At 43.5% G+C, this 22,766-nt stretch overlaps 1 long non-coding RNA gene across 1 annotated transcript in view; it reads left to right on the top strand.

The window, feature by feature from the left end:
* Positions 1-16,410: 16,410 nt before the first annotated feature.
* LOC139827965 (uncharacterized) overlaps positions 16,411-22,766 on the top strand; it is a 28,696-nt gene continuing 22,340 nt past the window's right edge. The window contains exon 1 of the long non-coding RNA XR_011739113.1: positions 16,411-16,634. This is a non-coding gene — a long non-coding RNA (uncharacterized lncRNA). The remainder of the gene's footprint in view (positions 16,635-22,766) is intronic.

Here is a 22,766-nt window from a genome sequence, read left to right as displayed (position 1 = left end):
AATAAATCCCGATACTTACAGGGAACATTAGAAGCAATTTTAAAACCAATCAGAAATGTTCAGTTGAAAAATTCTTCGACGGAAAATGCAGTTTCTGCAAAAAATAATATTTCAGCTTTTATTTGTAAAATTGAAACAAGATCTTTCACTGTGGTTTGGATCTACCATAATAATAATAATAAAAATCTCTTTTTGAAAATGAATCCAAACTCTTTTGGGGGTGGCTGCCTTCAGTTTAAGCTCTTGTGCTTCAGTTGGCTCCTGTCAGCTGTGGATCAATGCCATTTATAAATGGGGTTTGCCAGCAACGCAGGGACAGTCCTGGAAACTTCCCTTCCTGCTGCTTTTTCCTTATATCTCTAACTCCCTGCTCTCATGAGCTCTCAGTTGTGCGAACGGGTGATGTGGGGAAGGAATTTTCTGTTAATCAGCCGGTCACTGGTAGAAACACCTGAGCAGTTGGTGTTTGTGCTTTTCATCATGGCAGGAATATTGGAGGAAAAAGGCAACTGTAAGTCTTCTCAGCAGAAGGGAGAAGCAAGGAAGGGGTGATGTTCTCCAAGTGTAACAAGCTGCTTACACACTAATCAGGTTTTTTACTTGATAGTAAGTTTTTAAACTTGAATCCAGGTATGGTTGTGCTGAAGACCCACAGTAATAAGAATGTGTGTTGCTCAGAATATCCATCTTTAGAAATGTTGAGATCTTTTTCCTACTTGATTCACCATTTATTTCCCTTTGAATTTTCAAGGTGTTGAGCAGTCCTTCTCTAGTCTGACCACCTCCCAGCATAAAAGACATCTCTCCTGGTGCATGATGGTTATAGAACTGCCAGTATAACCTGAAGTCATTCCTCTGACTGGAAGGAACCTACACAGTCCACACAGAGGGCCTGGCCAGCAGACACAACCGGAGATATGAAGCATCCTCTCCTTGCTTCTCCCTTCCAGTGGGAAGGCTTCTGTCATAGTTTAGATGAAAAAAAGGTACAAGATGCTCCTACAGGCTGGAAAGGCTCCTTTTAAATGAAGGAATTACTCAAATCAGCACATCCTGCTGACCATGAGACAAGCTTCTCTTCCTTGCTTTCTTCATGTAATATTGAAGCAATTTAATAGAATAGAATAGAATCATTTCAGTTGGAAGAGACCCTCAGGATCATCAAGTCCAACCATAACCTAACCTAACCCTCGCACTAAACTGTGACCCTAAGAACCTCACCTATACGTCTTTTAAACACATCCAGGGATGGTGACTCCACCACTGCCCTGGGCAGCCTGTTCCAGTGCCTGACAACCCTTTCTGTGAAGAATTGTTTCCTAATATCCAATCTAAACCTCCTCTGGCACAACTTGAGGCCATTCCTCTTGTCCTATCACTTGCTACTTGGGAGAAGAGACCAACACCAGTATCCCAAAGGTCGCAATTGCAATATCTTTGAATTCACTTACCTCCTACCTAACTTTCTTCTGCCATAGTATAAGCTGCTCATACTTGAGACAGATCTAGCTCCTGGCCATGTTAACTCCCTTGATGATCAATGGAGATGGAATCATGTCATGTCAGAGCACTTCTTAGTGGGTACCTGAGAGTGTCATGTATGGCCAGACACCTACACTGCAGAAGTTGGTGTCTGCTGAGATGGAGGCACTCTGTTCCATGGTGTCTTTTTATCCCAGCTATAGCTGATAAAAGAGGGTTGAACAGGTCTTTTAAATTATCCACCCCCCAAATTACTCAGTAAAGTTACAGATTTCATAACACTTTCCTGCCTTTTTTTCTTGTAAAGCAATTATTATCCTCTCTTAATTAAATTGCCACAGATTCCAAGGTGTGTTGATAACAGTTTTTCAGGTTGTCATTCATGCTCTGATCATGTATTAATGACTTTCTCAGCTGTCTGAACTGAAGAGCTTGCCTGTTTAAAATATTTTGGAATCCATCCACTCCAGCTTTTCTCTAGATTTTTCATGGCATTCAAAAGCACAGTTGGACACTTACCCTGCTTAGTGGAGCCCTCAATTTTGTTTCCATCTGGAATCACACACCAGTACTTGTGGGGCAGTTAACTGAGCCAAAGACAGTATTATGGAACTGATCCTCCAAACTTAGTGAAAATCTGCTTAAGGGGTAAGTTGCAGTTGAACACATTTTCAGAATTTCTGTCTTTTTGGGTTGCTTTTTTTGCAGGAACACTAGATTTTATTTCAACAGTTTCCACTTCATTCATGTGTAATATTTATTTTGCATAGAGGACATAATCTACCAGTCTCCAAGTGCATCTCTAAAGCAGGTAAGTGTGATTAATTTGATATAACAGTAGACAGCAAGTTGATGCTATGGTCCACAGCCAGCCTTGACTGATTAGTTGAGTTTGTACAGGGTTGTATAATGCCATGTTTCACCTTATGTAAGTATTAAGCGCTGATACATGTGTTGCATTCCCAATACTACCTTATTTTTAACCTGTATTTTAAAATTCTTTTATTTTATTGATCTTGATAGTGGTGTTTCATGGAATCATAGAATAGTTTGGGTTGGAAGAGGCCTTCAAAGGTCATCTAGTCCAACCCCCCCTGCAATGAGCAGGGACATCTTCAACATCATCTCAGATGTTGGGATCTTGTTTCTTTTAGTGCATTTATTGAAGTAAGTCCAGTATGAAGATAGCTGATAAAACAAGCAGCCCTTAAGTGTGAAAAACCATAATGTCTGTCTAACCTCAAGTGCTTTTACGACAATTAACACCAGAGGCCATATCTAATTGCTCTTCGAAGTATAGGTCAGATGTGATGTGCAGGAGCTGTAGACAGCGGGACCAGAAACCTGGGTCCAGACTGTCTCTTTGTGTTGCACAAGTGTGCTCCTACTTATGGTATAAGACAGGAGCAAGGACCTGACTTAGGTTGGCTGCTATATGTCCCATGGTATCATGTCAACAAAACAGCCTTGGTTCTTTCCTAAAGGCTCCGACACAGGGAGTAGAGAACACGTGGGATATCTCTGCAATGGAGGCACAATACCTTGAGGGTTACAGGTGATATGGGGGCACAGAGTACACTGGACTTCAAGCCGTCTGTTTGTGGGGTTAGATGCAGCTGTGTTGTAGAAATGAAGCCAAGGTGGCTGGACCATACAACAACAGCTCGTCCTACAGCACCTTCGGGAGTCAGGGAATTGCTGCTCCCTGAATGAGTATGAATGACTTTCTGCAGGGTCATCTAGAGATGTGAATTCTGTTTTCTCAAGCCATCAGTATCAGCAGGACCCCAAGAGTGTCTGACCTCATTCAATGCACATAACACTTAAGGCCATCATCTGTATTATGCCCCAAGAGATGGTGTAAATGTTCTATTGGCAGGTGTGTTGCCACAATCTATTAGGGCTGGGTTGTATTTGTGAGGCTTTATAGAAAATGTGTCTGCTGTGGATTTTTTTGGCCTTTATTGTATTCACCCACCCCATCTGTTATTTTCCTGAAGGAGAAACTTGCATGAATCATCTGATGACCATTTTAGAAAGATTCAGCTGTGGGGCTGATACTCCAGTTTGCAGAGCAGGGCTGGTACTGCAGGGATATATCATTTCAGTATCTCAAACAGCTGCAGCCTTCTCCACTGACTCGGATTTATAGGAGTGATGAAATGCTCTAGCATTTCCATGCACTTCTAGGCTGAATCAGAAACACTAAACACTAAAATCTGCCCTTCGTGCTATTGACATTTACAGCGCGAGTTCCCACCCAGCCAAACTCCAAGCCTAAATTTCAGAGTGGTTTGTTAAATTTAAAGAGACATCGAGGAGCTGAGTGGATTGGGAATGGGAAGTAGAAGTTATCTGGGGTTTGGTAAGTTGTCTGCTGTGGCCCCTTCTGCATGGGATGGCCCCTTGTGCACGGGGTGGCCCCTTGTGCATGGGACGGTCCCTCGTGCATGAGGTGGCCCCTTGTGTACGGTGGGTGGTCCCTTGTGCAGAGGATGGTCCCTTGTGCACGCAACAGTCCCTTGTGCACGGGATGGTCCCTTATGCATGGGGTGGCCCCTTCTGCATGGCAGAGCTGTGCTGTGGCCGACAGGAGCAGCTCCAGCTGGGCAGCAGGTGTGCAGCAGTGGTGACCTGGTTTGGGAGTGACCTCCGCTAACCTCCCGTGCATGCCAAGATAAAGATTTGCCATATGTCCCAATGCACACTTTCGTGCCGTAAGGTCATTTTGCAAGTGGTCTTAGAGGGAAGCTGCACGCCTGTGGAAAAAAATCTTGAAATTTCCCAGAGAAAAACCACTGCTCAAACACTTTTCTACATGGATAGATAATGTTAAAAAAAAAAAAAAAGGAGTTTAAACATCAGTGGTAATTCAGTGCTGCTTGCTTCCTAGCTGTGTCATTAAAAAACACTTGGACACAAAGGGAGGAAAATGAAGCATACAGCTGAAGGTCCCATGAATGCTGAATAAACCAAGAGACAAGATGTCCTGTGCTCTTATGGCCCTGCTTGAAGCACCATCATAGAGTTTCAGAGCACTGAGATGTGAGTCCTGAGAGGCTGTTAAGAAGTCCTGACTGCAGCGGCAGAAGCAGGAAGGTCAGTTTGAACCCCATGGTGACTATTTGTGGCTCTATTTTTGGAAATCAGTTTTGGCTCTTCAGTGCCCTTTTCAAACTGAAGAGCACTGGGACTTAAGACTCCTAAAACCCTGGTACTGAAAGATTCTTAATATCTTTTTCCTGTTTAATCATCCCACTTTGATTTTCGGTCATGTTGGTTAAAGTTGAATGCCTTACCAGAACATAACTGCCTAAATACCCTGCAGATTGAGAACCAAGTCACACCTGAAAAACAAACCATTCCTCCCTGACTTACATGCCTTCCTCATCTGAGGAATAAAATATTCTACAGGCACTTGAAAATTGCACGTGGGAAAGGACCTCGCATTGTGTAAGTCCCAGTTTCTGCATAGCTGAGAGACCAGGTGATATCTAATTGCAGCTAGAAAGAAAAGCCACATGATAACAAAGGCAACTAAACATTCTTTTCTATTCACTCTTTGGAAGTGGGAACATCTTTTCAGTGCTGCCATTCATCCTCACTTATCACATTTCTATCAATAAACCTTCCAGTCAAGTCCTTATCTGCAGCTTATAAAGCACTGTTCTCTGCCTCACCTTTCCTGCATGAGAAATCTGCAAGCGTGAGTGCACCGAAGCAGTCTGAAAAGAATTTATAGGCTTACTGCATATTTATGTGGTTACTCACACAACCTTAAACAGTTTTATTATTCTATCTGTGCTTTTTGGGCTTGTGGGACTGTGTATGCACAGTATTTGCTGTGCTCACATAAGCCCTTGCTGTGGTCCGCAGGGGAACATCAGCAGTGCCTGCCCGAGCTCCAGGGGCACAGGGACCTGAAGCTGTGGCCGAGCTGCTGGCATTGGTGTGTACAACATGCTCCTTGCCTACCTAGTCTGGTGGAAAATGGCTCTGACGACTCATTTCTCACATGGTCATTTTTATTTAGCAATCCCAGTCATCCTGGATGAAAAAACTGCTTACAAGCTTCTGGAGTTGCAGAAGTCTCCCCCCTTGCAACCTCTGGCCTGATGGAAGGAGGACATGTGTCTGGTGGGAAATAGGAGGGGACAGCTGTTGCCTGATGTGCCTTGGTGACCCTGTGTCCGAGGGGAGCGGGAGTCTGCTGCAGGGTAAGGAACGGCACTCTTGGCTGATGGATCTGCCAGCAGGCTTGTGGCAAAAAAAAGGGAGACTTTGGCAAAAGACGTTCCTGAGATGTGTCTGTCTCTGTTGGTGGAACAACTGAGTGTGTTATTCTAGTGGTATAAATGAAAGCTGCATGTTGTGGCTTTAGCTTGTACCAAAGCCAGGCAGAGCATGATGGGGAGAGCTTTGAGTTAAGCACTTGATCAGTCACATTGTAAAACCTCAAAACTAAGCCAGAAAGTGACCTCGGTTCAAGCTCCAGAAGGGAAGCAGGAGTACACATCATCTGTTGGCCGGTCTTTGCTGGACTCCAGGTTTCATTCATGTGCTCTGGACACAGCACTGCATGACAACTCCTCTACCAACAGATAATTCAAGTTTGTTTTCCCCAAAGTGCAGAGCTGAATGTGCTGATCTGAGGTAACAGCCAGCAGTGGGAAGCACATGGGCCCTGACACACTGAGTGTGCTTTTTAAATTTTAAGATTAGAATCATAGAATGTTTTGAGTTGGAAGGGACCCACAAGGATCATCGAGTCCAACTCCTGTCCCTGCATGTGACAACCCCACAGTTCACACCGTGTGTCTGAGGACGTTGTCCAGTCTCTTCTTGAACACTGTCAGGCTTGGGGCTGTGACACCTCCCTGGGGAGCCTGTTCCAGTGTCCAGCACCCTCTGGGTGAAGAACCTGTTCCTCATGTCCAACCTAAACCTCTCTCTTGGCCCTTGGCACTATACTTTGAGTTCAAATGGAAACCTGGAGTCATAATTTCTAAAAGTCCATGTAAATTTGTAGCTTTAATATCTGCAGATTCGTCTGTGGCCTCATGTACTTGATATGAAGGTGTCTTGCAAATGCATCTGAACATCTCCAGGTGAGGTAAAATGACCTTCATTTCACTGTTGCATAAAGCCATATTATGTTCTCAGCTTAAATGTTTCCTCCAGATCTGGCCACACTCTCTCAAGAGTACCAAGTAGAACAGGAAAAGGTCCAGGGATTGGTAATGGCTATGGAGGTTCTCTCTGGGGTTAGAGCTTGCTCAGCTGAGTGTGATGATCTTGACTCATTGCTATTTTGCAGAAAGCAAGAACTAGTAGCAATGAAAAAATCTGACTGAAGTACTTTTTACCCAGAATATAACTGAGGTCACTGACCTTTCCTGGCACAAGCTGTTACAAAAGCAAAGGTGGATTCACAAAGAGCTTTGACAAATTGTGAAGAGGACAGTACATGGTGGCAACTGAACAAAACAGGGGTCCAGATGCAACCTCCTGCTTGAGCTGTTGCTAAATTCCTGGTTTGCCAGAAGCTTGGGGGTTTGGCCAAGAATTTTGTCTTCTCCTTCCCCGTGCAAGTCACAAGACACTGGGCTCTGGATGGACCTTTGCTCTGACTAATGTTCAGCCTCTAACACTTGGAGTTTACCTGGCAGCAAGTGACAATGACCTAAGTTAAAATTCAAGTGCTAGCACTTGTCTGGGATGTGACATTTGTTTGGATTGTCTTGGTTAGTGTAATTTTTCTTCTGCATATTGAGTTGCACATGCTAGTATTGTTCCCACAGCAAAACAGTTACACCCTGCTAGCATTTTTGTGGCCTACAGATCTTGTATTTCCTTGATTCTTGTTCATATATGGTCATGAGACTGAGCAGCAACAGGTGGGGTTTGAAAAAGCAAGTAGTGATTTTCTGTATGCGCAGGAGGATACCTTCAGTGAGTTTCAATTTCAGAAAGTTCTGACCTTCAAAGCCTCTTTAAGGTTAGGTCAGGCTGGACAACTCAGAATAGAAGGGTCCAAAATCAGCAGCTGCTTGAAAAACTGGCACTAAACCCACCAGAAATAAGTCAACCTTCGCACAAAACTTGTGGTTAATTATTACCTGAGTAATAATGTGATTCACAAGTTTAATCATTATGCAAATGAACGTTAAGCCCTCAATTATGGTGTGATAGATCTGATGTCATTTATCCTGTACAACAAAACCAATTCATTAAAGTTTCCCGGCTTTTGGCAATTAGCAGAGGCCTGATTTTGCCTCTGTGAGGGAACGACTCAATGCGTATACATAGCATTTCTCAGTGTGCATAATAATGCTGGTGCATGGTTCATGTTTTTAAGTGTTCTTCTAATTGGAGAGAAGTAAAATGAGAAAACTTACAAACCTTTTACCTTTGTTGAAGATAGGCTAAGCGGAGTTTTGGTTCCTCTGTGACTACTGGGACACCATTTTCAGCTGTAGCTGCCTGGGTTGGGCATCCAGACCATGCGCGTGGTGTGGAGAGGGGAAACTGAGGTGTGTGTTGAGGGTTCTGGGACACATTTCCAACCTACCCATTTGCTCACGATGCTGCTGAGCTCTGCTGGTAGTGCCAGGTCCTGATCAGCCTGGGCTTCTTTATGCCTTCATCCCCACCTCTGTGGGACAGGGTTTGATTTTGGGGTGCTGTTGCCTGCACCAACAAGCACTCACCGGATCTCTAAAGTGAGATCTGCTCTGGATGTGCAGAAGTAGAGAGATCAGCTTTCCCAGGGACAGGGAGCAGGAGACAAATATTTGCAAGCAAAACTGCCCATTGCCTTTGAGGGAGACTCTGCTGAGCAAGTTTGCCTGCTCTTGGGGCAGACACAGCTTTACGTCCATCTGGGTATTTCTGCATCGCCCACATCAGAGCTGCAAGGACGCAAGGACTAAGTCAGCAGACAACCTTCTGCCCTGCTGCAAAACTACAACAATTAGAGCGGCATGTATCACTTGTGATCAAATACTACCCTTAGGTATCATCTGTTGCCACTCGCTAACCAGCTAGCTTGGTGTCCTCAGGGTTTCTTCTTGCTGGTCACTCTTGGTGGTACCCAAAGCTCTGGAGAAGGTTAGAAGGAACCTCTGGCAAATGCATAGGTGCAACACTTTGTTCTTGGGCTGTGTTTTCTCCCTGCTGATGCCCTGTCCTGCAGGGCTATGAATGCTTCCCAGAGGCATTTCCATCAGTAAGCACTGCGTGCCTAAATTAGATGCCAAAGATCAGAACTTGATTAACTTCAGGGCTCTCAAGGTACGCGGTGTGTATGTCCCTCCATTGCGAGGGCGATTTTCCTTTCCTGTGTATCCACATGGTGTCTGGCAGAGTAGCACATCAGCCTGCTGAAGGGTGTTGTGCCCGTGCCTGGATGCTGACTTGGAGCTGAAAGGCCAGGTTAGATGGGAGCACCGGCAACACCTCCTGAGGGACACGCAGCTGCTGTAACAGTATTCACTGAACATATTGAAAAATACCATTTCCAGCCATGAAACAGTGCGGCTCCAGTCGGCTGCAATCCTGACAGCGTTTGCAATGATCCGATCGATTTGCTAGTGGTGTTTGTTTGAACGAGAAACTCTTTTGTTGCTCTATCCAAGTCTCGCTGACATAGCCTGCAGCTACGAGCAAATGTTGTGTGGCTGCAAGCTGGAGCATTGAAGAGACAGGGAGCGTGTTCAATATTGATAAAGAGCAGAACGAGGGCTTGTTTAAATTGTGCACAGACAACTTTTCCATAATTAAGGGAGCAACAGACACGATCCCTTGCCTACAAATGAAATGACTAACAAAAGCAGGAGACGCACATGTTGTGCAGCCTGTGAGTAGATGTGATGGTGAAAGGGACCCGAGATGATTCCTAAGAATGGGCTGTACGTGCCCATCATCCATTTGTTTCTAGCTGGGCTATATGGAAAGCTCGTGCTATGTTCTTAGCTACTAAACAGTGCGTGCCTTGAGCCCTAACTGGGAGTAGTGTCCCCTCGTATGAGGCCCTGTACCCTTTCTCATGCTCTTGTTCATGCTGGAATGATACCAGTTTGCAAATGGAGCAGATGTGAGTAAGGGCTCGAACCAACCTGTATGCATGGTCCCTATTCACAGGGGCTAAAGTATGTATGTGATTGCATCCTTCCCATCTGCAGCTTTATCCTGCGTTTGTTCTTGGGAATATGAGCCTGCGGAGGGTCCAGTGCTGTGCCTTAATACTTTGTAAAATGAAGACTGCTGCTGGGCAGCAAAAAATGAGATCAGGGTAACTGCTGGGGGAGGCAGCTTGGATGCTGCTGGAGTTGAGTGTGGGATTTACTTCCTATACTTATGAGTGCCTGATGCACATAGGTTACAACGGCAGCATTAGAGATGTGTTCACTGGCTAACCATCCTCTCCCAGATGCCACTTGCTCTGTATTCCCTTCTGTCTAAGTTTTGGGTGCTTTTCCCCAAGCAGAAACTTTAGAAGGAATTTGAAGACCACTCTAATTGCACCAGGTCGTTTGAAGTCCATGTACGTTACATTGTATTTGTCAGCCCTGAAGTTCAAAAACCATTTTGTTGCTCAATCAGTGTCATGAGCTCCTTCTGCAGCTCCACATAGTCAGCTTCAGTTTTGATTACTCTTCATAATTTTGTGCCGTCAGCAAACTTAATTACTTTATTATTCAGCCCTTTTGATATTTGTTGGCACCTGCTGATACCTTTACTCTGCTGTCATCACTGTCAACTTACTCCACCTCTTTGTTCCAGCCTGTGGGTTAAGTCTCTCTCTTACTCCATGAGAATGCAGTTTATTTTCTACCATGAGGATGGTGAAACACTGGCTCAGGTTGCCCAGAGAGGTGGTGGATGCCCCATCCCTGGAGACATCCCAGGCCAGGCTGGACGGGGCTCTGAGCAACCTGATCTGGTGAAGATGTCCCTGCTCATGGCAGGGGTGGCACTGGATGAGCTTTGAAGGTGCTTTCCAACCCAAACCATTCCATGATCCTATGATTCTAAGTCACAATCCCATGGTCCAGGCCTTACTAATGCGTGCTTGTCTCATCCTGGAGTGCCTGTGAAGTCATGGGCATTCTGCTTCAATGTTCTTCTGGTCATTGAGGGTTCAAGCAAGCTGATCTGCTCACAGGACTCAGGCCAGCATGAGCAGCCTCTTATCCACACGGATCTCATTGAGCACTGTTTAAAATGGTCACAGACATCCAGGTCTGTGCCAATGTTGTAATTTAGCAGCTGGCATATTTAAATGCTTGCAAGTGGGATCAATCTTTTTTTAATCATTTATGTTTAATTATTGTTTCTAACTAGATCTCTCGTGTTTTATTGCTAACAAGTTTCTAAAGAACATTTTTTAAGCTTGAACTGAAAAGCCTAATATCACCCAGCAAGGAAGAGCTTCTAGTACTTCAGTGAGGAGACTTTTCACATGCTTGGAGCTCTTAGGCAAGACAAAGGTTGAATACTCAATTATTTTTGTTGAAAGATATCTGGTCTGACTTACGCTTACAGCGAGAACGTCCTCAGAGCAGGTTGAGGTTGCTCAAGCCTTGGACAGTCAAATTTCATCTGTTTCCAAAGAAGATTTTCTAGCCCTAGTTACAGTGCCAGTTGCTGCCCATGTTGTACTGCTTTATAGCATCATCCCAGCCCAGATGCAGGACTTGGGTTTTGCTGTGTTGAACTCTACAAGGTTCCCATTAGCCTGTTTCTCCAGCCTGTCCAGTTCACTCTGAATAGAGCCCTGTCCCCCAATGTGACCTCCACTTAATCCAGTTTGGTGGTGTTGTGAACTTAATGAGAGTGTGCAGAGAGCTGGCCAAGCAGGGATGGTAGTAGGATACAGTGTGTTTCTACTTGAGGTAATGAGTCTGACTTAAAGAACACATAGAAGTAAGGATCTAGGCCCTCCAGAACCCTTTCCTGGAAGAAAAGGAGCCGGTGAGCTTTGCTGTTCTAACAAGTTCAGGGTGGCACCCCTCTCTGGGTATTATGACATGTGTTGCCTTGCTGTTGTCCTGGGAGAAGAACGTTCACCAGGGTCACTGTTCAAAGAACCCTGCTGTTGGATGCTATTGTATGTGGCCAAAAGGAAACACCAGGGACTCACAGAGCTTTTTTGGCACCCCTGTATTCCCTAATAAACCTTTATTTTCTCATTATTGCTCAGTGTAATTACCTTTTCTGAACTCTCTGTTTACCTGGTGTATGGTGAGAACAAACATTAAAGACCCAGCTGATTTCTGCTGACTGATATAAGCCATTCCCTTCTATTTTAAAGCATAATTCAGATTGGAGGGGACCTCAGGTGGTCCCTAGTCCAGCTTCCTGCTCCAAACAGAGTCAGCTGTGAGATCAGACCAGATTATTGTATGTTCTATGTTGAAGAACACGTTTTTATCACAAGTGTTGTATTTGCTTGTGGTACAAACATGTCCAGAGTGTTTGCGTGCCTTCCCACGCACACCCACAGAATACAGGGCTAAAAGGACAGAGCGGGCTCCTTGCTCTCACCACAGCATCCCCACGGATTGTGCAATGTGGCATTTTGTTTATAAATTGCTTTGTATATCAGCGCGTTCAGTTGCAACATGCATTACCATATCAGCCTCCATCTATTGAGAAATGAAAAATTACGGATGCCAACTCCTCCTTCACTATTCAAAGCGTGAAGGAAGATGATGCTGGTAATTGGGTATTTGCTGTCTCAAGGAGGAAGTTTGTAATCCATTGCTATCGCTGACATGATGCCTCTGTAAAGCCCCAAGCCACAATTTATCTCAGCCATTTAATATCTGTGTGGAGGGACAGAATGGCACATTCAGGATGAACCATTATGATCTGTCTGTTTGGGAATACAGAGCATTTTATAATCTTCTGTGGGTGCTTTTTACTTCAAATGAAGGAAATTGATGGCTAAATTCTGCAGAGAAATAATGCCCGATGTGAAGCACCGTCTGAAGGACAGTGCTACATGAAAGCTGAAATTGTCTTTCTCTTTCAGCATGATATCTGTTTTCTTTTAATCACAGGAATGAAGGACTAGAGTTTCAGCCTTAACTGTTAATTTCCTGTCTATTGTCTATTCAAACAAGATCCTGCTGTATCTCTTATAATAAATACATTTAGAGACAGGGCTGAAACCTGGGCCTGCCCTCTACCCCTCTCCAAGGGCAGCTAATTCCTGCAATCCGGGCCACCCTTTCCACGCAATGCAAGGGCTAACGCAGCCTGCTGAGTGCAGGGAAAATAGGGGCTGAAGCACCAAGAAAAGGGCAATAGTGAATAAAAATGGCCAACAGAGCCATGTGGAAATTCAGGTGTCAGAAAGATGCCCAAACACATTCAGCAACCAGGCCACAGGCCACGGGAGAGGACACGTCCAAGCGGTGGTGCAGAGCCCTGGGCACAACTGCTGGAATAAGTATTTTGGAGCAGGTCCCACACATTCAAGAAGGAATTGCCTGAGATTGTTTGAAAAAAGGGTATTTATAGTAGCCAGAGGGTGCCTTGGGCTAGCACAGCACTCTGCCCTTGTCCCACATTTATGGCAGTGGTTAATGGTAGAGCAGGGCAGAAATATTCAGGGCAAATTGTTTAAAGTAATTTAAAAAAAATAAGGGTGATACTTATTTTTTATTTCTCATCGGAAGTTTTGCTGCCTCGTGGTTAGTAAATATTTCAGAAAACCTTATCTTAAGAAAGTACCGATTTTGGTCTGATGCCTACATCTGTTCTTAGCAGTCATGGGGAGCTATTGGGAGGATAATACTTTTTGTAAATTAGCTAAATAAGTGTACAAGGCTTGATGGTATTGTGTTAAGCTGAAGATTCTGAGAAAAAAACAACAGTGGTCTTATAGGAACACAAGACTGTGATGCTGAAGCTCTTGAATTATTCATATGATCTGATTCAGTGCACTGTGATTATTTCTGATGCTTCAAACTCCTGGATAGCTTTTGATGCCTGTGTGATTTCTATGTAAATACCAGCCATTAGCTGGTTTTATCAATAAGGTTCGGGTTGAATCATGCCTCCCCTGCAAATTAATGCAGGCTTGACAAATGGGAAAGAAGATTCAAACTATCAAACCACAGACTGTTAGACATGGGTTTAGAACAAAAACATATATAAGTTATTTCAAGCTTTAGAAGGTGGTACCTGAAAATATTAGCACGTATAGGGACATTTAGCAGGTCAGTACACATGGAAGAGTGAGCTAAACTGCAGGCTTGAAAGGCTTTTAAGATGTGTAGATAGAGTCCTGCCATGGACTCAGTACTTCACTGTTTCCAGGCTGGAGACCAGAACATGTTACACTGGCTATTGACTTATTGTCACTATATCTAATTAAACCACAAAAATTGTTTTCAAACAATGTTAAAGATCAGATTTAAAGCCATAAAAGCAGGAAAATCAGGATAGGGTTGAAATTGTCTCTCTAATTCACCCCAGTGTGCCTTTGGGCTGTGTTTTGCAGAGATGGCATGTGTCATTGATTAGAACCCACTGGGAACGGCATGGCACTCCGAACACTCAATTCTCATGCCCTTTTTGCATGAAGACTCTGCCTTTAATGCAGTTTTATTTCATTATTGTAGCATTAATTTATTTCAGACTACTTTTTTTTTTTTTTTTTTTAAATCACCCTTTCTTTTCTCAGCAAAAGAGGGGAAAGGATATGATCAGCTTTAATGGATGAAAAATTCTCTGGGCAGAGCGCAGCCAATGCAGTGACTGATTCAAGCCTGCAGGCACACACAGTTGTACCTGGAAATCTGGTCAATCAATTTGTTCCCCTAAAACAGTGATGAAACTGGTTTAATTTCTAATGAAAACTTACAGCTGGTGCGGGCCAGTAAACTGCGGAAGAAGCTGTTATGGAAAGCAGAGGAAACCTAATTTCCCCTGGTATTGACCAATACAATGTGTCAAAAACAAGCAGTAGAAGATATTAAATGAAGGCTGGAGCAGCAAGGCCAGTATGGACTGCCAGAGGAGCAGTTTTCAGCAAGATCCAGACACCAATCTGGTCTCCTCTAAAGCAGAGGAGACATTTGGATCCATCTGTACTGCAGAGACAAGGTCCACCTACCACGTGGCAGAACCAGAGGCATCTGTAAGCCTGTTCTCCCCTTAAAACATAATCCTTCTCCCTTATCCTCCCTCCGTCTACCTATTTTTTAATTAGATATTTAAATCTCGTTATTAATTTTTCAACACACTTCTTCCCCAGCTGGAACGAGAGCTGTTGTATGGAGCGCGTGGTAATGAGAACATGGAGTTTCTGGAATTTCGGTGGAGCAGCGACCCCTCGGCGCTGCCAAGACTGAGCACGGATCCTGCAGGCTGGGCTGGATGTCAGTCCTGTAAACAGGCAGTTTTTCAACAGGCTCCCACCAACAGATGCCTACAAGACCTAATCCCACTGCATTACACAGGATTGTGCTGTTGACAAGCACATTAGGAAAAAGGGGATGGGATAGGGAAAGTTGCTTCCAAGCTGCTTACACTGTTTTTCAGGGATTTAACAGAGTCCTACAGGCAAATACTGCACACTTTGCGGAAGATGGGGCTTGAGCTATCTCGGGTTGATTCAGGATTTATACCCAAGTTTCAACTGAATAATTTATCCAGAGATGACTGAGTAAATGGAGCCACCCCTCTCCCCTGGCTGGAATTTGTTCAAGAGAAGACCAGTTGCTGTGTAAGTGCTGGGACAGAGTCAGTGGATTCCATTGGTATATGTTGCTGGGGAGGAGGAAGAGGAGTTTAACCCAACTCTTCCCTTGATATTCCCCATGGTCAGTGCAGGCAGCTCTCCCTGGAAGGTCTCAGGTTTGTTGTGTTCTTAACATCTGCTGTTTCCCTTCCTGGGAAATGCACACGGGTGCGCGGATGCCGCTGGACCACACAGCAGACAGGGGCTAGAGATGCAAAATATCAGCTTACATTTGCTTGCTGTGGACTGCTGGGACTTGTCTCACCCCATGCACTTTTCTTTTTCTGCTCACTGCTGCTTGGAAACGGACTCCCGAATTTCTTTGGTCCAGCGGGGAAAATTCTTGGCTGCAACGCCGCCTCTCGCAATCTGGTCCACAGGCCAGCATGCCCTGGCCAGCTTCCAGTCACAGGATCTTTCCGATGTAAGGATTTTCCATTGAGAGTATTCTGCTGCCTCTTCAAATGTTGAGAGAGATACATTTCAAAAGTGGCTCCTGCTGATAATAACCCCAAAAACAGAGAAAAAAAAGCATGTGCTTTCCTACAGAGGCTGCTCCTAAACCCTGCAGAAGGCTGGGGACTGAGATCAGCCCCTGGACTCCCGCCCAGAAATAACTGGCCATTGCTGTGCCTACAGGGTTTTGGGGCTTGCCTGTCCAGCCAAAAGGGCAGCTGTTGCCTGTATTTCCACAGGCCAGAGAGTAAAATGTCTAACTGAACAAAAGAGCCAAAAAAAAGGAGAGATTTTCTCTTAGTATGTTTTTAGGCATATTGAAGAGAAAAGCTAATGCTGTTTGGTTCTTCCCAACTTGATTATTTTTATTATTTTACAGGCATCTAAAACACCCTTATACCTATTTGTCCCTCTTTCTCAAATGTCATAAGCCTTGTGTTATGAGGGAAAGGGGTGAAACTGGCATTCATCTTCTGCGGTGATGAGGGCACTCAAAGAAACACCTCTCCACGTGTGCAGTGTGTTGTTGGAGCACGATGTGTGCTGCAGTCAGCTCTGCTGGCAAGCACCATCTCCAGGGACATCAGCTGTCGCACTCCATGCCCCATCCTTGACAGCCTCCAAAAGGCACGTCCCTGCCCCACCAGCCGAAAAGGGGTCTCGTTTCTCTCTCAGCAGCATCACGAGGAGAGGCAACTACAGGCAAGAGAACAGGGTCAACCCCACAGGTAGCAAGGGATGTGCAGAACAGCCAGAAGGTTGCTCTTTCTCAGTTGTCCAGCTGTGCTTTGTCTTTCTAGGAATGAAACCTCAACAAGGAGCTCTTTAGCGACCATGAAGTTTGCGAGTCCCACCCCCTTGCAAAGATGATGATGAACCTCTAGCTCTTTCTGTCCATGGAGAAGTGGCAGCAGGTCCAAGAAGGGAAGGCTGGTATGGAGTAAGTAGTGCAGGAGAAGGGGTAGGTGGCTGTGCTGTTTTCTATCTCAACTGTCTTGCTGGGTCATTTTAAGCACTGGGGGATGCTATTCCAAAACCACAGTTGTTCAAATGTCTTCTTCTGGGTAGTGGATAAACACTTGTGAGTCAAAGCCTTATACGGACTAATTGCCATGTTCTCTGAAGTTATTGCATTTGGGGTTAAATGGCCCATCAGGGGAAGTCGTGTCTTCAAGCAAGTGCTTAAAATCTTACATGTCTACCCATGAAGACATGTCACTCATGTCACGTCAGAAGAGATCCAGATGAGCTCCCTTTCTGTGCTAGAGCATACAGAAGTGCTTTGTTGCACACGTGAGTCTTAAGAAGTTCAAGGTTAAGAACTTGGGCTTTGTCCACAGAAGAAACTGAAAGCTGTCAATGTAAATGGCTATCAAGAGTGTGTTTTAATATGGTTGTCACTGCTTAAGTGCCATTCTCATGTTTTCTGTATTGGCTGTACTATCAAATTCATTACTTTGATTTTTTTAAGGGTAATCACAAGAACAGAATTTTATGAGAGCTTACTGAAAAGAGGATCAGAAAAATTCTCACTGTTTTGGATGGAAACAATCTCCAAGGCTCTCTGAAGCTCCGGGTCACTTTGACACTACATGAGAACATACTGGTAGATTCCCATTTCTCTTAAAGCTTCCCCTCCTAACTACTGTTTCTTCCCACTTGGCAGATGAAGCTACATTTTGTTCCCATCATTAAATGATGGGGGACAGTTATACTTGATTTATTTATTTTTTATTAATCAATTGCCTCAGGATTTCTGTATCAGAAGGAGAAGGTGGGTGAAATAGTGATAAAAGCAATGGGTTTCAAAAAGACGGGTATCAATAAACTCAGATTTGGTAAATAAGATCTCCTAGAAGGTAAAGCTAATGGAAGAAAGTTATCAGTTCTTCAGTAAGGTAAGGGCACAATTCAGACTGACCAAATGCAAGAATAGGAAGTTCAGCAGGTGCCAAGCTGGGTAGATGATGAAAGACTTTTCTGTAACTTCAACACAGACAGAAACACACAGGGAAAAAAAGAGGAGGTCAGATTTCTAAGAATAAATCTGAAAGAACAGCACAAGTATTCAGGGATAAAACCAGAAAGGCCAAGGCACAAAATGAGACCTCAAAGATAACCAGAAATAATTCTATAAGAATCATTAATAGAATGAGGAAGATCAAAGGGGGGATTGATCTGCTACTCAATGGAGAATGAGAACTGTCTTCAGATAATTACAATAAGCTTGAAGAATACTGGAGAAGGATTTTATATTTTTTTTCCCTTCCCCAGTTTGGGAATTATCGTCCAGTCAGATTAACAACAGTTCTAGAGAAAAAAAAATCACCCCAATCATAACAAATTGTCTGTAACATTTACAAAAACAATTGGATGATGAATAGCAGTCAACATAAATTGGTCAAAAATAAGTTGTGTCCAACTGTTTTAATTTCCTTGCTGCAAAGCAAACCCTTGCAGATTGGGTTAGGAACAAAGGTCACTTAGCTTGCTTTAAAAAAATGGGAGTTTGCTTGGTAATTTTTGCAGCAGGCATAACGCTGAGAGGGACTGAAAGCATATTGGAGGAAGAGGTTAGATTTGTGTGATAAGTTAAGAAATATCTGAAAAAGCAGGGTTAAATTCAGCAGGGGACAAGTGCAAAGAAACATTTTGCTAAGCAAATAGGCTTGGAAACAACTAGCCAGAAAGCAGTTCTCTAGAAAAGTATCTTTTGTTATAACAGATCAAAAGTTAACTGAAAGTAGGCAATGGCACACTACTGCGAGAGAAATGTTCCACTCGGGTTCAGACAGGAGTGGTCTCTGCTCTGCTCAGCATGGGAATACTATGGCAAGTTCTGATTAATGAATTTTTAACAGAGTTGTGCATGGACAGGACAGAGTTCAATGTCTCCTTCTGATAAAATGTCACGGTTTAACCCCAGCCAGCAGTGAAGCATCACACAACTGCTCGCTCACTCCCCTCTAGTGGGATGGGGCAGAGGATCAGAAAAGTGGGAAAACTCCTGGGTTGAGATAAAGACAGTTGAAGAAGTGAGCAGAGCAGAGCAAAACAAGGAATTCATTCGCTACTTTCCATGGGCAGGCAGGTGCAGGTGTTCAGCCATGTACATGAAAGCCGGGCTCCATCACACATAGTGGTTACCGGGGAAGACAAACGCCATCACTTCCAATGTCCCCTGTTCCTCCTTCTTTGGCCAGCTTTATGTACTGAGCACAAAGTCATGTGCTGTGGGACATCCCCGGGGTCAGCTGTCCCCGCTGTGTCCCCTCCCAGTGTCTTGTGCCCCCCCAGCCCACTCGCTGGTGGGGGGTGTGAGGAGCAGGAAAGGCCTTGGCTCTGTGTAAGTGCTGCTCAGCGATAACTAAAACACCCGTGGTATCAGCGGTGTTTGCAGCACAAATCCAGAACACAGCCCCGTACCAGCTGCTATGAAGAAAATTATCTCCATTGCAGTCAAAATCAGCACATAAAGGATAGGGGGGTTTTACTTTTTTTTTTTTTTAAATTATTATTTTTTAAAATTTTTTAAATTTTTTTTTCTGCTCCGTGGGTAATAATTGAAAGACCTGGGGTTATGTAGTGGCAGAAAAAAAGGCTGAAACGAGGCCTGACAACAGCCTTGAGATACATAAAAGGCCATTTCAAAGAGGAGGAGAGGGTTTTCTGTCCCTGATGCTTAAATTAACATAAGTGAAATATAAACTGGGCATTAGGAAAACCTCTTGAAGGGCAAGGACATTGAAGCACTGGAAGAGGTTGCTTGGAGAGGTAGTGAAGTTCCTATGGTTGTGGGTACTCCAGGAACAGATTGGACAAACATCTGTCAGGAATGACATACGCCAATACCACCCTCAAGTAAAGGCATCTTTGATTCCTTCCAGGGCTATTGTTTTGATGACTCTCTGCAAATCTAGAGATGTAAGTGACTTACTGGGAGAAATTCTCCTGGCCATGTCATTATCTCCTTCCTGGGACGGTACTGCTTTGCATAATTCAGTTCATTTATTGTTATTCACTTATGTGTAATTAAATACCTAAGGAGAGCAGGGGGAGGGCAGTTGTCAGACCCTGTTATGGGAAGGCTTGGCTCCAACTGATCAAAGATGCTATCGTTTGGATGATAAACCTTCTGTTAAGGCAACATGATGCTGTCCGTTAGTCTCACTTACTTGCTATTCCCTTCTTTATATATGTTGTCTTTATCTGAGAGAGCCTGGGGAGCTGTAAATCTCTGCAGAAATTCTCCATATGCTGGTGATTTTCAGGGAACTCTGCCATACATAATTTCTGATAGGCATGTTTGAATAGAGAATTAATTTTCTTTGGGTCCTTGATTATTCTGTCTCGCAATAGGAAGAGTATTGGCATCAGGCTGGAAGTTAAACAAGGCTTTAGTTTCCCTTTTCCTTCTCTCTGATCTTCACATTCACAAGAGGACTGTTGGAGTCAGAAAGAAATGCAGATAGGATGTACAGTGATCACAGAAAATCAGCATTGTATAGCTGAAGTAATCTCTTTATTCCAGGAGCCTCTAATGAGTATTGAGACCATGTTTCATATAACTCCTGTTAGCACGGCAACATATGAGCATGTATCCATCTACAAGCAAAGAGGCTTTAATAACACACAAGTAAATTACCTCACGCATTTCTCTGTGAAACAGCAGGCTTCTCTTAGGAGAGATAAAAGGATCAGGCAAGAGCCCTGTGAATTGCTTAAAAGTGTCATAAAGAGAGGAGAGGGATGAATTAATCAAACTCATGACACTTGAAAAGATTTAGATTCATGGATTTTCCATCCAAAACATATCATGAAATTATAAAAAATCACAGCCCTGGCCATGGACCCTCACCTAGTGAATCCTTCCTCCACAACTTTTGTTTGATTTCTGACCAATATCTGTCTTCACCAGGGCACTGGAGGAAGCAGAATTTACCATCACTGGGAAACTTTTTCCAGCTGTTTGAAGACATATGTTTATAATGATGACAATTATTTTGATTTGACTTGTCTTCAGTTTCTGAGCAGTGAACCTTGCCATGTTGCAGTGATAAGCTCTGCTCTGTTTTCAGTCCTGTGGATGTATGCAGATTGTACCTCCGCTGAAGTAACATAAGATACTAGAGCAAATTATGGGCCAATTTCTGTGCTTTCTTTTAGGAAAAGGCTTACATGAAGCAAATGGGGTATCACCTGAGAACACAGATTGACAAGTGGTGGCCCTGTATGATACAATAGCCTGTTCACAGGCACAGGTTGTTCCTGCATGGTAGTGGTTTGTTGGTGTAAGAATTTGATGCAGGAATTGGGAAGCTCTCTAGGTAGTAGTTTTATAGTATGTTCTCCAAGGAATGATGAAAACTCCAGAGCTTGCAAGTGTTTTAACATTCCTATTCTGCCCTTTCCCCTTCTCCTTCCCCTTCCTTTCCTTTTCCCTTTCCTTTCCCTCTTTCTTTCTCCTTTTCTCTCCCTTCCTCCCTTTCTTTAAAAGCAAAGGGCTACAAAGGGACTCAGTTAAATCACACATTCACATTTTCATTAGGATTTGGGATTCTGCAGAACTAAATATTTTACAAGCTTCTCTTATGGTTAGCTCCACAGTCTCTTAAGCAGGAATATAATGTCACATCTCAGTCTGTCAGACTTGATTTAGCTCTGAACACTCAGGCCAGCAGCAGAAATACAACCACCTGTAGATGAACCAGAGGTATTAGCCACATCTGAACTTTAAACACATGAAGCAACATTTATTCAAAGTCAGTGATGTCAGCTGTTGCCATAATTTGGCAAGTAATGTGGCCAACTATATTCAGCAAGTATTACAGCACCTTTAAAGACAAAGCAGCCCATGGACTGCTTTCCAAGGCAGTATTTAATTTGTAAGCAGTACACTAAAATAGAGCGGAGTGACCTCTTAGCTATGTTAGAAAATATTTAGATAAAATTTTAAAGGAGCTGCCGTATTTGGTGATTCATTAAATGTATAAACCCATGTGATCTGTCCTGGCCCATCTGGAGACTGTGATGTTAATGAGTTAAGTGCCTGAACGTAGTCTCTACAGAGTCACTCGGATAATTTGAAGCAGTGTCATTTCAAACTAAGGATAAATACAGCTTTGTATAAAATGAGTTCTTGTTCCAGCAATAATTGCTTGTGCACTGTATAAGATGGTCTTCAATCACCCCATCGGACTTATTCCCAGAGCAGTAAGCAATACCAGTTTCCATAAAGGGGCATCTACTAGTAGATTCACTGATTTTGTGGGGGTGTTGGCACATGGAATCAATTTACTTTAGCAGTCAGAGACTCTTTTTATGGCAGAGAAAGCAGTTAGTGGGAAAAGAAAATGTACACAATTTATGTTGCACTTGCAAGTTTAGGGTACCAGCACAGCACATTTCCCAACACATAGAAGGTAATCTGTGGTTATTTTTATATCGTTGTTAATGATAACACTGCACAAGAAATAATTTCTTCCTGTTGAAATGAACTGTAAGTTACCGCACCTATTCTTCATGCTCATAACAGGACAGTTTTTATAAGTCTCAAGGTTCAAATATGCAAATCCAGATTCACCAAGGATGAATTTGACCAAAAATAAATGTCACCACTTCGGATCCTGTGCTCATTGTCAACAGGGAGTAAGAGGTACTTTATGGTATGAGATGTCTGATCTGTTTGTGAACGAGCAAGGAAAATATTAATATTTAACATTTCAAATAATGTTATAAGAAATGAATAATTTCCTATTAGTAATACTAAGAAGACCTATGAATTAAGAAGGCAAATGTAACTGATTGGTAATGAGTTGGCATTTAAATCTGGTCAAGTGAACTGGGTTACCTCAGTTAATCCATAAAGAAGAACTCCTGTGCTTGAGAATTCCTGGATGGAGGAATCTTATGTAAAAGGAGGTTTGATACAGTGGGATCTGGCAGTCAGACAAAAGTAAATTCCTCCTATGAGAGAGGGAAAAAACTGAAAGGTCTTCCTTGGTGGAAAGGATCTTTACTTTATAATAAAGGAGAAAAGTCAAATATATTCTGGAGATGAGATCTGGCATTG

This window comes from Patagioenas fasciata, chromosome 4, assembly GCF_037038585.1.
Source record: "Patagioenas fasciata isolate bPatFas1 chromosome 4, bPatFas1.hap1, whole genome shotgun sequence".
NCBI classification, from domain to species: domain Eukaryota; kingdom Metazoa; phylum Chordata; class Aves; order Columbiformes; family Columbidae; genus Patagioenas; species Patagioenas fasciata.
The sequence above is the reverse complement of the archived record's forward strand: the minus strand, read 5'-3'. Positions and strand labels throughout refer to the sequence as shown.